General features: G+C 38.8%; 2 long non-coding RNA genes across 2 annotated transcripts in view; one reads left to right on the top strand and one right to left on the bottom strand.

Moving 5' to 3' along the window:
* The window catches only part of LOC133540588 (uncharacterized), a 150978-nt gene that overhangs the window by 120302 nt on the left and 15283 nt on the right, over nt 1–15393 (bottom strand). Inside the window, exon 2 of the long non-coding RNA XR_009803672.1 lies at nt 14471–14599. This is a non-coding gene — a long non-coding RNA (uncharacterized LOC133540588). The remainder of the gene's footprint in view (nt 1–14470; nt 14600–15393) is intronic.
* The window catches only part of LOC133540587 (uncharacterized), an 80559-nt gene that overhangs the window by 51146 nt on the left and 14020 nt on the right, over nt 1–15393 (top strand). The gene's annotated exons all lie outside the window — the stretch shown is intronic.

The following is a 15393-nucleotide window of genomic DNA, read 5'->3' as shown; positions in this document are numbered from 1 at the left end:
TTTTTTTTACCAATTACCACCTCATAAAAAAAAACAAAACAAAGGGACCCACATCAAAATGCAATAGCGTAGTAGGCCTAAGTACTGATTAAAAACAAGGCAGAGGTTTTATTTACCGAGGATAGTTCATATTTTTGGCGATTTCAACATTACGAAGTTTGAGTATAGTAAAAACAAACAAACAAAAAATAACCCTGTACTTTAACCGAGTAATTCTTTGGTGTACCACTAGATAGAGCCCGTACCGCTGTTTGAGAATCACTCTCGGAGCTATGTTCATCCATCCTTCCATCCTGTTTTCTACCGCTTGTCCCTTTTTAATCTCCCACAAAAAAGGGAAGGTTTTTACATGTGTTTTAAGAAGCTGGTTTCAACCAAATCCATGCAAGAATTAGGTTTTTAATGCATGTAAACATATCAAGAGACAAGGTGATGATGGGGGTCTTGTTTATGGGGGCCCTTGGGGATCCCTCAAATGTGGTGAATATCATAGGTCCTAAGGACCTAAAAGGGTTAAAAGTAAGTCATATATATATACACACACCAACATTGTACAGGTTGTTGGCAGATTCAAAGCAACTATGGGTCTAATATGAATATATGGTACTTTCTAGTACTCTAGTGGTATCAAGTGGTTTCGAGGTCAAATTACAACTCAATTAAAATTTTCACGTTTTCCAAAGGGAAATGCTTGGATTTATTTGGTTTTAATGGGGAAAAAAAACGTTATAAAATCACAGGTTTACAGTATGTCAAAAAGTAGCCATTACAAAGGGAGTCATTGGGGGACAAAAGGGTCCCGGGGAACTCCAATGTATACTCACTCAATAGCTTGTGCTAAAAATAAAATTGGCGGTTGGACAATGCAAATTTTGAGATGGATTCCTTTAAAACTGTATTTAAAACAAACATTCTATTGCATGATGTCCTCTTCAAAAGCAATAAAAAAAAAAGAGACCTCTAAAGGTCCTAGGTGTCTGCAAGACTTAATAAATAGAATAAGCTCTTTATTTGACGCAAGTGATAATTACCTATCCCCAGGTAGACAAGCGGTAGAAAAATGGATGGATGGATGGATAATCACCTACTACCTTGACACATAAAAAAAATGAATACATCTTCATTATGTTATGATTTAAGGGGTGTGTGAAAACATTACTAGGGGGGCAAACAAATGATAGAACACAGAAAAACAGGTACTCAATATTTGATATTTGTACCCAATAAGCCAGTGTTTTTCAACCTTTTTTGAGCCAAGGCACAATTGTTTGTGTTGAAAAAACCTGAAGGCACACCACCAGCAGAAATCATTAAAAAACAAAACTTAGTTGACAGTAAAAAGTTGTCGTCGCAATTAATGGATGTGACTTTAAACCATAACCAAGCATGCATCAATATAGCTCTTGTCTCAAAGTAGGTGTACTGTCACCACCTGTCACATCACCCCCTGACTTATTTGGAGGTTTTTTTGCTGTTTTCCTGTGTGTAGTGTTTTAGTTCTTGTCTTGCGCTCCGATTTTGGTGGCTTTTTCTCTTTTTTCGGTACTTTCCTGTAGCGGTCCCACGTCTTCCTTTGAGGGACATTTCCCGCAACTACTTTGTTTTAGCAATCAAGAATATTTCAGTTATTTCTATCTTTCTTTGTGGGGACATTGTTGATTGTCATGTCATGTCATGTCTGGATGTACATTGTGGATGCTGTCACGCCAAATTTCTTCTCCCTACAAACCCCTCCCCATTTATTTCCGGGGTCATGATTAATACAGACGTTTTGTTAACGCTATATTATAAAAATATAACGTTATATTTTTATAATATAACGTTATATTATAAAAATATAACGTTATATTATAAAAATACAGACGTTTTGTTAACGCTATATTATAAAAGGATTTAAAAAACAATTTACAAACACAAGCTATGGGATGACATAAGAGGAAACGTGACCCCGAAAGTAAATGCTTGTGTTTATAAATTGTTTTTAAATTTTTTTATAATATACCGTTAACAAAACGGCTGTATTTATATAATATAGCGTTATATTTTTATAATATAGCGTTAACAAAACGTCTGTATTAATCATGACCCCGGAAGTAAATGGGGGCGGGGGAAGGTTTTTGTAAGGGGGCAGGAATTTGGCGTGACAATGCCGCCTTTGCTCCACAGTAAGTCTTTGCTGTCGTCCAGCATTCTGTTTTTGTTTACTTTGTAGCCAGTTCAGTTTTAGTTTCGTCTTGCATAGCTTTCCTTAAGCTTCAATCCCTTTTCTTAGGGGCACCCACCTTTTGTTTATTTTTGGTTAAAGCATTAGACACTTTTTTACCTTCACACTGCCTACCGCTGTTCCATACATCTACATTGCAATTAGCTACCAGCTACCACCTACCAATATGGAAGAGTATTACACGGTTACTCAGCCGAGCTCCAGACAGTGCAGACACTCAACAACAACACATCATTTACAGACTATAATTACTGGTTTGCAAAAAATATTTTTAATCCTAATCGGTGAAATTAGATCATCTCCCACGGCACAGTGGCTGAAAAACACTGCTATAATAATAAATATCATAATAATTTTATAGCAAAGCAGTGCTTTTAGGCTGTTATTTTTCACCTCCCGTCTGTTCTTTCTTTCTGTAGCAGTCACAGTTTCACGGTGTCCTCACTTTGCTTGCCCACACACAATCGTGCCATCTTTCTGTCCTCCTAAATGTTCCTGTCGCCAGGACAGCTGAGAGTTGTGTTAGCACGGCGCCCCCTCCACCGCCATATTCCATGGCCACCAAAGACAGCCATTTAAAAAAAAAACAACAGGAAATGAGGGGTCTGAGAGGTCCAAGGACAGGAATAACCTCTTTTTTTTTTTTTTTCAATTATTACTTCTTTTTTTCTAAACATCCTCGCGTCTAAACTGGTTCGGGACCCAGTTTCGGAGCCAGTTCTTTCTTTCATGTGACTTGATGGATGTGTGGCGTTTGAAGAAACGGAGACTGATGCGGTCACATTTGGTACACACCGGCCTATTGTTGTTTTACGAGCTGCTCAAATGATGTGCAAGCCAGCCAAGGGAAGAAAGAGAGGAAAAAGGTAGAGGATGTTCAAACGGCCACCCCCCGACCCCCCCAACTCATTTCCTCTCTGAGTGTTTCTGTCTTTGCTCTTTAAGGAGCGGCCAAGCCTCTCGACTAAGCTCACCCAAAAAAGGAACACCGTCTGCCCCCTCACCCCCCTCTTTGGCGGCCGTTGGCGTGCACGAGGTGAGGGGAGCGCTCCACGCCACGCTATGTCAAGGGGTGTCATATTTCAAAAAGGCGCATACAGGAAGCGACAGGCGGGCGAGTCAGTCAAGTCGGATTGATTCACGGCGGGACAGAGCGAGTCATTGTCACTTTCACGCTCGCAACCGACAAAAAAGAAGGAGCAAAAGATGGGCGGTGGTTTACGGCGGCGAGGGGCAGACACAATGACTCCGTTTATAATCTGCGATAAAGAATGAGGCTGATGGGCGACGGTTGACCGTGGTGTTATATTGCATCGGCGCGGAGCAGAAATAAGGACATTTCTATGCGTCTTTGGCAGCATAAAAACCCTCCACGTCGTCCCGTTCATTAAAGATTCAAATAAAACGTTTGAAGTTGCTGCCATTTGAAAAGGACACAGTGGACTTGGAATGTTCCAAACCTTTCAAAGTGAGCACAAGAAGGAAATATCTAAAAACAGTGAATAACACACATTTACAAATATATGAAAGGTATAGATTTAATTGTAGACAGGAAATACACATACATACATATGCACATACACACACACACACACACACACACACAAATGCTCAGTCTTTCACAAGAAAGGATGGGCCGAGGTACACCCCTCTGTCCACAACTGCTTGAGCAAATAGTCAAACAGTTTAAAAACAACATTTCTCAAAGTGCAATTGCAAGCAATTTAGGGATTTCAACATCTACGGTTCATTACATCATCAAAAGGTTCAGAGAATCTGGACAAATCACTCCACAGAGTGATTTGATCCCTCAGACGGCACTGTATCAAAAACCGACATCAATCTCTAAAGGATATCACCACATGGGCTTAGGAACACTTCAGAAAACCACCGTCACCAAACACAGTTTGTCGCTACATCTGTGAGTGCAAGTTAAAGCTCTACTGTGCAAAGTAAAATCCATTTATCAACAACATCCAGAAACGCCGCCGGCTTCTCTGGGCCCGAGATCATCTAAGATGGACTGATGCAAAGTGGAAAAGTGTTCTGTGGTCCGACGAGTCCACATTTCAAATTGTTTTTGGAAATATTCGACATCGTGTCATCCAGACCAAAGGGGAAGCGAACCATCCAGACTGTTATCGACGCAGAGTTCAAAAGCCAGCATCTGTGATGGTATGGGGGTGCATTAGTGCCCAGGGCATGGGTAACTTACACATCTGTGAAGGCACCATTAATGCTGAAAGGTACATACAGGTTTTGGAACAACATATGCTGCCATCTAAGCGTCGTCTTTTTCTTGGACGCCCCTGCTTATTTCAGCAAGACAATGCCAAGCCACATTCAGCATGTGTTACAACAGCGTTGCTTCATAAAAAAAGAGTGCGGGTACTTTCCGGCCCGCCTCCAGTCCAGACCTGTCTCCCATCAAAAATGTGTGGCGCATTATAAAGCGTAAAATACGACAGCGGAAACCCCGGATTGTTGAATGACTGAAGCTCTACATAAAACAAGAATGGGAAAGAATTCCACTTTCAAAACTTCAAAAAATTGTTTCCTCAGTTCCTAAACGTTTATTGAGTGTTGTTAAAAGAAAAGGTGATGTAACAGTGATGAACATGCCCTTTCCCATCTACTTTGGCATGTGTTGCAGCCATGAAATTCTAAGTTAATTATTATTTGCAAAAAAAAAAATAAAGTTTATGAGTTTGAACATCAAATATCTTGTCTTTGTAGTGCATTCGATTGAGTATGGGTTGAAAAGGATTTGCAAATCATTGTATTCCGTTTATATTTACATCTAACACAATTTCCCAACTCATACGGAAACGGGGTATGTACATACATACATATATACACATACATACATATATATATATATATATATATATATATATACATACAAACATACATACATACATACATACATACATGTATGTATGTATGTATATAAAAGGGTCAGGGTTAGGTTTAGCCTCAGGGTTAGGGTTACTAAAAGGGGTTAGGGTTAGTTAACTCTTAGTTAATGGCTTACTGGTTGCATAATAAGGCCATGCAGAATAAGGCATTAATAAGTACTTAATAACGACTAATTAAGAGCCAATACATTACTAATTTGCATGTTAATAAGCAACTAATTAATGGTGAATATGTGTTCCCCATACTAAAGTGTTACCACAAAAATGTGTTACATTTTGGAAGGACAATATCGAAGCTAAAATCTGTTCAAAATAGACGTACAGAAGGACGTCCATCCTACCTTACAAGGTGCAAGCCACATTAGACTTTGCAGTAACTATTCTTTCCAGGGTCAAAAAGGTACAGTGCAGGGGTGGGCATTGCTTTAGCATACAAAGAGCCATTTGAGCCCATTTCCCCCCAAATAAAACCCAACTAGAGCCGCAAACTCTGTTCGAATCCTAAAATTACGATAACACCACTTGTAGTTTTGTTACACTTATGCTATAGAATTGATGAAATCAAATACTTGAAAAGGATTCACATTTTATTTCTGGTTATAAACAAATCACCAAATTATTTTGAACATTCGAGAAAAAAAATACACTGGTCCTTCCCTCAATGAATTTGGAAAAAATCAAGTCGCGCCAATATTCTGAAGCCATACAACTGCGGCATATTTCATTTGACTTAAAAAGGGAGAAGAACAACCTGGTCATCAATGAAAGCAAAATAATCGGTCCATGAAGCGTCAAATGTTCTATTTTCATCAGAAATGTTTGTCTTTTTTGATCCGTCCATTACTAGCTTACCGGGGGTTGAGCGCTAAAAACAATACAATTGCTTGGCAGCAAGAGATGACGCACAGAGGCTGTGACATACGCGTATCCCTTCGGGGTGATGGACAACTGGGCAGCGCCAGAGTAGCTGCAGCCTGCCACCATAGCCCCGCACTCCCTCCCCTCTGTTGCAAGTCTCGAGATGTATGTTATAATATGTGTGCTTTGCTATTTAGTTTTTTTTCTCACTCCAGACTGGGCCCTCTTAGGAGCCCAGTCTAGATTGTATTTTTTTACTCATCCTTCCTCCAGCGTTTACATTTTTCTCATCTTTTACGGAGCGCCTTGCGGCGACCCATCAGCATTCCTGTTCTGTAACCTGTACACTGTTTGTCTAATCTTGAACGGGTTTGTGCTGAAAACAAAGTTTCATTGTACTTGTGCAATGACAATAAAGACCTACTGACCTTCGATCGACAATATATTAAAATGTTTTATTATCATATGATAAGATACCAGAACCAACAACTGACAATCTAACAACTGTTAGATTAAAAATAACTAAATAAATGTAATAAATAAGTAACCATTATTTGTTGACATTTTGTTTTAAAGCTAAAGGGAGCCACAGCGGTGCCATGAAAGAGCCGCATGTGGCTCCAGGACCGCGGGTTGCAGACCCCTGGTACAGGGGCTGTAAAAGGTACAAACATGTTTTTCTTGTACTTGTTTTTTCTCTCTGTGAGTGAAGCAAAAACCAGTAAAACACGTGGCGGAGGTCGAGACTCAGCAGGAAACAACTGCTTCCCCGAAGAGCCTTATGATTAACCCCTAAAACAGTCCAAAAAAAAACCAAAATACGTAGTTGCCCTCAGAGGAAAAACAAACATTTTCATTTCATTAGCCGCTCGTTTAAGTAAGTATGGCTTCAAACTGAGTCCTCATTGGAGATAAATACTTTGGGAAAGTACTGGAACTTGCTGAGAACCAGTGTCCTCTCCAGTGGAGACTCGTTTTTTGAGGAACAAAACAGCAGTACTGGCTCTCAGCATTACATGGTGGCATCCCACCACTGACTTCAATTCAGTCCGAGAACTATCCGTCGAGCTCCGAACTGCACTTTGACGCCAAAGGAACTGCATTTTATTGTGCTTACGAAGCATTAAAACAGTTGCCATTTTGTCGCTCAGTTTTATCAGCGGCTGAAAGAGTGAAAAGGAGTTTAAAGGCAAGGGGCCCCCTTAAGCTTTCCGTCAAGCCTCCCTAGAGAAGACAAAGGCTCGCATTGACTGCTGGGTGTCGATAAGACCTATCATTAGTCTGCCGGTGGAAGGGATTACGAACACACACAAACACGCTTATCCACATACGTATAGTGCACTCGAGTCCCTATTCCTACAGCCATTTTCTTTTCTTTTCTTTAATATTTGTATGCGTGCCAAAGTAGTGACAGGTAGCGAGACTCGATTTAAATAGAGGAGGCAGAGGCCGTGACCTCCTGCGTCAATCACATCAGTCTGTACTCGCAGCTGCGTAATGTCAACGTGTGCACACGTATGGATTTGTGATGCTATTTTAGTGCAGTGAGGCAGTCTTAAGGGTGCAAAGTGTGTTTTTTTTCCTGCTGTCAAATGATTCTTTTTTTCTATTAGATTCATCACACTTTTGAACCATCATTAAAAATACATAAATAAATGATAAATGGGTTGTACTTGTATAGCGCTTTTCTACCTTCAAGGTGCTCAAAGCGCTTCGACACTACTTCCACATTTACCCATTCACATACACATTCACACAGTGATGGAGGGAGCTGCCATGCAAGGCGCTAACCAGCACCCATCAGGAGCAAGGGTGAAGTGTCTTGCTCAGGACACAACAGACGTGACGAGGTTGGTACTAGGTGGGGATTGGACCAGGGACCCTCGGGTTGCGCACGGCCACTCTTCCACTGCGCCACTTGTTTGCATCATTTAAATTAACATAAAAAAATATACCCCGGTATTTAATGTCAGAATGTCATACATGGACCTATTTTCCATCCATCCATTTTCTAACGCTTATTCCCTTTTGGAGTCGCGGGGGGCGCTGGCGCCTATCTCAGCTACAATCGGGCGGAAGGCGGGTTACACCCTGGACAAATCCCCAACACAGATAAACAGACAACATTCACACTCACATTCACACACTAGGGCCAATTTTGTGTTATTTTATTTATGCATTTATTTATTTGAATTAGGACAATGCATATTCATCAACATAGAGCAACAATGTACCATGAATTGATTTACATTTACTTAAACTTACCGTATTTTCCGGACTATAAGTCACAGTTTTTTTTCATAGTTTGATATATACTCCGTATAACACAATACGGTAAAATATCAAATAATATTATTTACCGTATTTCCTTGAATTGCCGCCTGGGCGTTAATTAATTTAAAACCTCTTCTCACTCCGGCGTTTACCAAAGGCATGAGGTAAATTTAGGCCTGCGCTTATAAATTTGAGTGTGATGTAAAGATACTATCATGAAAAGCACATTTAATAAAAAAACTTTATTCTGGTCTTACCTTTACTTATAAATTAAGTCCATGCGCGTCTCCTTCTGATCAAAAGCATCGATAATTTGTTTATAGAAGTCTTCCTTATCTTTCTTCAGCTTTAAAAGTCTCTGTCTCGATGGAGAGCTTCCTTTATTACCTCCTGCTTCGATTGAAATTCCAGTTTAGAAAACAGTTTTTTTTTAGATATGTAATCCTCCATGTTAAAAGTGCAAGCGAGAGGAAAAAATAAACGATCGCTGCTCACGCTTGCTGCTTGTTGTCACTTCTTCTGCAGCCGAGTAGTCGCAAGAAGGATCACTAGCGCCCTCTACCACCAGGAGGCAGGAGTCATTTAATGACTCATATTTGACACACGCAGCTACGGTATATTAATAAAACATAGCTGCCTACTGTTCTTTTTAGTATATTCAATAGCTTGGACCTTAATTCCTTCTTCCCTTTATGCGATTTCTGATTAATGAAATCAACCTCCTCCATTTTGAAAATGATGACAGATGAAGTGTCACTCGTGACGTGACGAGTTTGACCCTGCGGAAATTCTAGGCATATGCTAATTATTTTGCGAAACGAGTTTGACCCGGCGGAAATTCTAGACATGCGCTAATTAAAATTATATTTTGTGAAACGAGTTTGACCCGGCAGTAATTCAAGGCAGGCGCATACTATATACCCGGCGGCAATTCAAGGAAATACGGTATCTCATTCACGAAAAAGAGACGAGCGGGATATCAGCAATCGTCACACACACGTCAACCAATGAAAATTTGGCGTAAGCGGGTCATGGCAGAAGTGCATTGTGGGGAAAAAAGAGGCTACCTGCTATTACTTCCACCATTTCAACATTGGCGCTCATTTATAAAAAGTGGGAAGGACTGAACAAAAATGGCACCGAAAAGGAAGTCATATACTGCAGGTTACAAGCTGGAAGTTGTGAGTTATGCAGCAGAAAACAGCAATCGAACAGCAGAAAGAAAGTTTGGAGTAAGCGAGAAACTTGTAAGGGACTGGCGCAAAAGCGGCGGCTAATCTTATTGAAATGAAGAAAATTAAAAAAGCTAATCGCGGGTTAAAAACTAGGTGGCCACAGCTCGAGGAACGAATTCACAAATGGGTGCTTGAACAACGTGCTGCCGGGAGAGGCTTGTCAACCGTCCAGTTGTGTCTTCACGCCCAGGTAGTTGCCAAGGAAATGAATATAAACGACTTTGCGGGAGGACCTTTTTGGTGTTACCGCTTCATGCAACGCAATCGTCTCTCTATCAGAGCAAGGACAACGATGTTCCAAAAACTGCCGGCAGACTTCCAGTTTCCGCGAGTTCATTGAAAAGCATGTAAGTGAGCACAACGTGACACCGGATCATATTATTATTTTATCTAATAAATTTCCCCCCAAAATGCGACTTATACTCTAGTGCGACAATTATTTTTATTTTCCTTCTTTATTATGCATTTTCAGCCGGTGCGACTCATACTCCAGAGCGAATTATTCTCCGAAAAATACGGTATTCGAAAATGTACTGTGCAATCTACTAATAAAAGTTTTAATCAATCAATCAATCAAATGTAAATATGCCGGAGTTTGCACAATAGCTCATTTTCATGCGTTGTCCTAAGGCAGGTTAAAACGGCAACTATTCACCAGGTCATGATACAAAATAATACAAAAATCACAAGACATTACACATTACAAGCATGCCGTAAGCACAGACCATGGACAAACAAATAAAACAAACAAACAAACAAACATATGAATTTGACTAATTAATCGTAATTTATTCGCTAAGCCTGGAAATAATGTGCATAAATAACCTACTTCATCTTTCTTACTAGATAATAGTAATGTGCTATACCACTGGTTTTCTTTCAATCCGATACGGAGTAAAATTCAGGTTGGTATCTGCGATACCGAACGGACAAATACTTTGTGCGAATATAACTTATATGTCTGCTAAAACTGAAAAAGTTGTGTATTTCAAATAACGTTCTATTGATGGACTATGTATTATGCTGACAGTATATATTTGTACTATGAATTGATTTACGTGGACCCCGACTTAAACAAGTTAAAAAACGTATGCAGGTGTTACCATTTAGTGGTCAATTGTACGGAATATGTACTGTACTGTGCAATCTACTAATAAAAGTTTCAATCAATCAATCACCTCCTAGCATAAAGAACACAATACATATTACATATGTTATATTTTATATTGTTACTATGGTACATTTTTAGTCTATTTAATACCTGCATTATCCTTTCCATCCTTACCCTTTCCATCCTTAGAAACTGAGCTACTGCGTGGAACCTATTCCCTTGTGGATCAATAAAGTTTGTCTAAGTCAAAGTCTAATAGTTATTTACTTATTTCAAACTCTAAAGTGTATTGAGGTAGTGGCGTGAATAACAATTTCTTCAAGCTCATACAACAGAAAAACAAACAAAATCATACAAAGTACCATATTTTTCGGACTATAAGTCGCAGTTTTTTCATAGTTTGGCCAGGGGTGCGACTTATACTCAGGAGTGACTTATGTGTGAAATTATTAACACATTACCATAAAACATCCCAAAATGTTATTTAGCTCATTCACGTAAGAGACTAGACGGATAAGATTTCATGGGTTTTAGCAATTAGAAGTGAAAGATTGTTTGGTAAACGTATAGCATGTTCTATATCAGGAGTCACCAACCTTTTTGAAACCAAGAGCTTCTTCTTGGGTACTGATGAATGCGAAGGGCTACCAGTTTGATACACACTTAAATAAATTGCCAGAAATAGCCAATTTGCTCAATTTGAGTTTTGTCTCTCGTAGAATTAAAAATGTCGAGCAAAGCGAGACCAGCTTGCTAGGAAATAAATAAAATCAAACAAATATAAGGCACCTCACTGGTAAGTGCTGCTATTTGAGCTATTTTTATTTTTAGAACAGGCCAGCGGGCGACTCATCTGGTCCTTACGGGCAACCTTTTTTTTTTTTGTCAAGAAAAAGGGAATTTTCTTGGGTTGGTGCACTAATTGTAAGTGTATATTGTGTTTTTTAAGTTGATTTAATAAAAAAAAAAAAAAAAAAAGAATATATAAAATAAAAATAAAAAATAATAAAAAATTCTTCTGCGTCCCGGTATCAATCGGTATCGGTTGTTCACTATTCTATATTAATTTTAAATTGCCGTTCAAATGTCTATTCTTGGTGTTGAGTTTTATCAAATAAATTTCCCCCCAAAAAGTGACCTATAGTCCAGTGCGACTTATGTATGTTGTTTTCCTTAATTTTTATGCATTTTCGGCAGGTACGACTTATACTCCGGTGCGACTTATACTCCGAGAAATACGGTACGTGAAAATGTTTCAAAGCACACAAAAAAGGCAATGAGTAAAATAATAAAAACATTGAAACATATGTATCATTAAGAACTACCGTTAGCATTAAACTAATTCACAATTCACTTACATGAACATTTAATGTGAAAATATTAAATATATAAATAACTCTTAACAGAAGCAGCCAACACTGAAACATTGCCTCATTCACAAGTTTAGTTACTTTTTTTTGTTTTACCTGTTAATGATACACATTATCTTAAAAAAAAGAAATATCAAAAGTATTGATATTTTGATTTAAGAATCGATAAATATCTGGTATCGTCGGTATCGGTATTTCATCATCGATCTGCACATCACTGAATGTATTCGGGTTTTTTTTTTTATTTTGACAGAAAAAATGCATGTACTGCATGGAAGGTTCCAGCTATCGATTATTTTAGTAATCGAGTAATCTATTGATTAAGTTTGTTCCATCAAACACGCTTAATAGCCTCAAGGAATATTTGAGGGAAAATACTCGAAATAAACAATAATTTTTCTGCTCACCATGACCTTTATTTTTTTTGTTTTTTTTAATAAACGCACTTCATCAACATTCAAATTGTAAACATTAAAAATAAGAATATCAGCTGTTTCGCCGCCACAACGATCACGGCTCCCGCCCCACCATCGCTCTCATGTGCGCTCTATTGGAGCGGTCATCCGAAAACAATGCCCGCGTATTTAAAGTTCCAGGCATCCATGTCTGGATTTCATCAATTTTAATTAGTTACAGTCATAAAATGATTGATTGAAGCAACACACTATAGATCTAAGTTTCTTTTCTTATCGATTTAGTCAGTGCAGCCCAAATTGCATGCATTTTAACTTTAATATCATCTGATATTGCAACTAATATTATGATAACACACACACATATATATATATATATATATATATATATTAGTGGTGTGGGAAAAAATCGATTTGAATACAAATTGAATACATTGTGCGATTCAGAATCGATTCTCTTTTTTTTTTAAATCGATTTTTTTTCAATCAATCCAACAAACCACTACACAGCAATACCATAACAATGCAATGCAATCCAATTCCAAAACCAAACCTGACCCAGCAACACTCAGAACTGCAATAAACAGAGCAATTGAGGAGACACAAACACGACACAAAACAAACGAAAAGTAGTGAAACAAAAATGAATATTATCAACAACGGTATCAATATTAGTTATAATTTCAGCATTGCAGTGATTAAAAATCCCTTATTTATATTGTCCTTAGACATTTATAAAAAAATTTAAAAAAAGAACAATAGTGTCACAGTGGCTTACACTTGCATCGCATCTCATAAGCTTGACAACACACTGTGTCCAATGTTTTCACAAAGATAAAATAAGTCATATTTTTGGTTTGTTTAATAGTTAAAACAAATTCACATTGTTGTCCTTTACAATTATAAAAACTTTAATAAAAACATCTACTTACTCTGCTATCATGTCAGCAGACTGGGGTAGATCCTGCTGAAATCCTATGTATTGAATGAATGCAGAATCGTTTTGTATCGGAAAAATATCGTTTTTGAACCAAGAATCGCGTTGAATCGAAAAAAAAATTGATATATTATCGAATCGTGACCCCAAGAATCGATATTGAATCGAATCGTGGGACACCCAAAGATTCGCAGCCCTAATATATATAAATATGTATATGTATATATATGAATGTATATGTAAATGCATATATGGTTAGTGCGCCTGCCTCACAATATGAAGGTCCTGCAGTCCTGGGTTCAAATCCTGGCTCGGGATCTTTCTGTGTGGAGTTTGCATGTTCTCCCCGTGAATGTGTGGGTTCCCTCCGGGTACTCCGGCTTCCTCCCACTTCCAAAGACATGCACCTGGGGATAGGTTGATTGGCAACACTAAATTGGCCCTAGTGTGTGAATGTGAGTGTAAATGTTGTCTGTCTATCTGTGTTGGCCCTGCGATGAGGTGGTGACTTGTCCAGGGTGTACCCCGCCTTCCGCCCGATTGTAGCTGAGATAGGCGCCAGCGCCCCCCGCGACCCCAAAAGGGAATAAGCGGTAGAAAATGGATGGATGGATGGATTTCAAAGAAAGTATTTGTACGGAAAAAAAAATACATAAAAAATTAGTCGATTGTACGTTAATATTCATAAATACTTACGGTTACAAGTGGCCCGCTGAGCAATAAAAATGTGCTTATCTTATATAGTTTTTTTTTTCAAAGTAAAAGCTTAAAAAGTACCTGTATGCAATCATTAGGGTACTTGTCTTGTGCTATGCAATTTATTTGAATGCAACAATTACCTAAATGCTTGCAAGGTCGAATAAATCCATGTGGTTAAAAGTGGTTGATGGTGATAGTCCTGCAAGTTGCTGCACATTAATTACCGAGAAAGGAGTAAAATAACGTGCTTAAAAAAAAAAAAAGAATGTGGTTCCTCACTAGCTTTTGTTGTGTGTGTGTGTATGTATGTATGTGTGTTAAATATGCATGGTGCCACTGCTGTCTAGTTCCTAAGTAGATGATGAACCATAGCTCGTATTCTCATCCCCTCTCATTAACACGGCCCCCGGAGAATATATGAATTTGCTTACCTTCGCTTGATCGGCGCTCGTGGCCGAACAGCGAGCATCAGCTCAGGGTCATTAGCCTCCTGCGTGGTGCAAATAGCTTTCGATAGCATCCCGGCCATAATACGACAGGAGCACGATTAACCCATTGATCTGTGGAGGATAGCACATTGGAAACATTATGAGGAAGGGAGTGGACGAGGATAACGGCCATTTATTATTTGTTGCCTTTCCAATTATAGGTCATCTGCTGTGAGCTCGTGTTGCTCTACAATGTCTTCTGGCCGGCCTCATTTTGAGGACTCTTAACTGCTTCTCACCCAAAAACAATTTGCCTGCAAACAACAACTACACAAGGGGACGAGCGGGCAGAGGATCAAAGCACTGAGAGAACCCTTGCTGCACGTCTTCGTGACTTTATTGCCTCGTTTACACCGAGCTTGTGCAGCATCATCGTAAATGTGAGCCAGCCATCGCGCCGCCTTGATGTTTACAAAGAATTCATCAATGGTGGCAAAGTGCCGCCCCCGGTGTGTGGATTTGTGTTGCCGTGCGGCATTGTGCAGCAGCATGGGGGCTCTGATTGAACAGCTTTCATGCATAGGACAATAAAGACTAACATGACAACGTACACAATCAAAGTGCTGGAAAAAACATAAAATGCACAGCCATGAGTAAGGGTCGGAAAAAAAAAATTGATAGGGCAATATAACTTGCAATACTTTTTCTAACAATTTTATACTGATTTAAAGCAGTCATTGCTAAAAACAAAAAATGATGACCCAAAATTAATGCTTTGAAGAACATTATGGCTCCAATCTGCTTTGATATATTTTGGGGGTAAATATTTTGTGTGTTTGCTTTATAAAAAAAAAAAAAGTTTTCTTTAACAAAAAGGGTATGAAAAAAATACAATTATAAAAATGTATAATCGACGGATAGAACTG

The sequence above is a fragment of the Nerophis ophidion genome, linkage group LG22 (assembly GCF_033978795.1).
Source record: "Nerophis ophidion isolate RoL-2023_Sa linkage group LG22, RoL_Noph_v1.0, whole genome shotgun sequence".
NCBI classification, from domain to species: Eukaryota; Metazoa; Chordata; class Actinopteri; order Syngnathiformes; family Syngnathidae; genus Nerophis; species Nerophis ophidion.
This window is presented reverse-complemented; position numbering and strand designations above follow the sequence as displayed.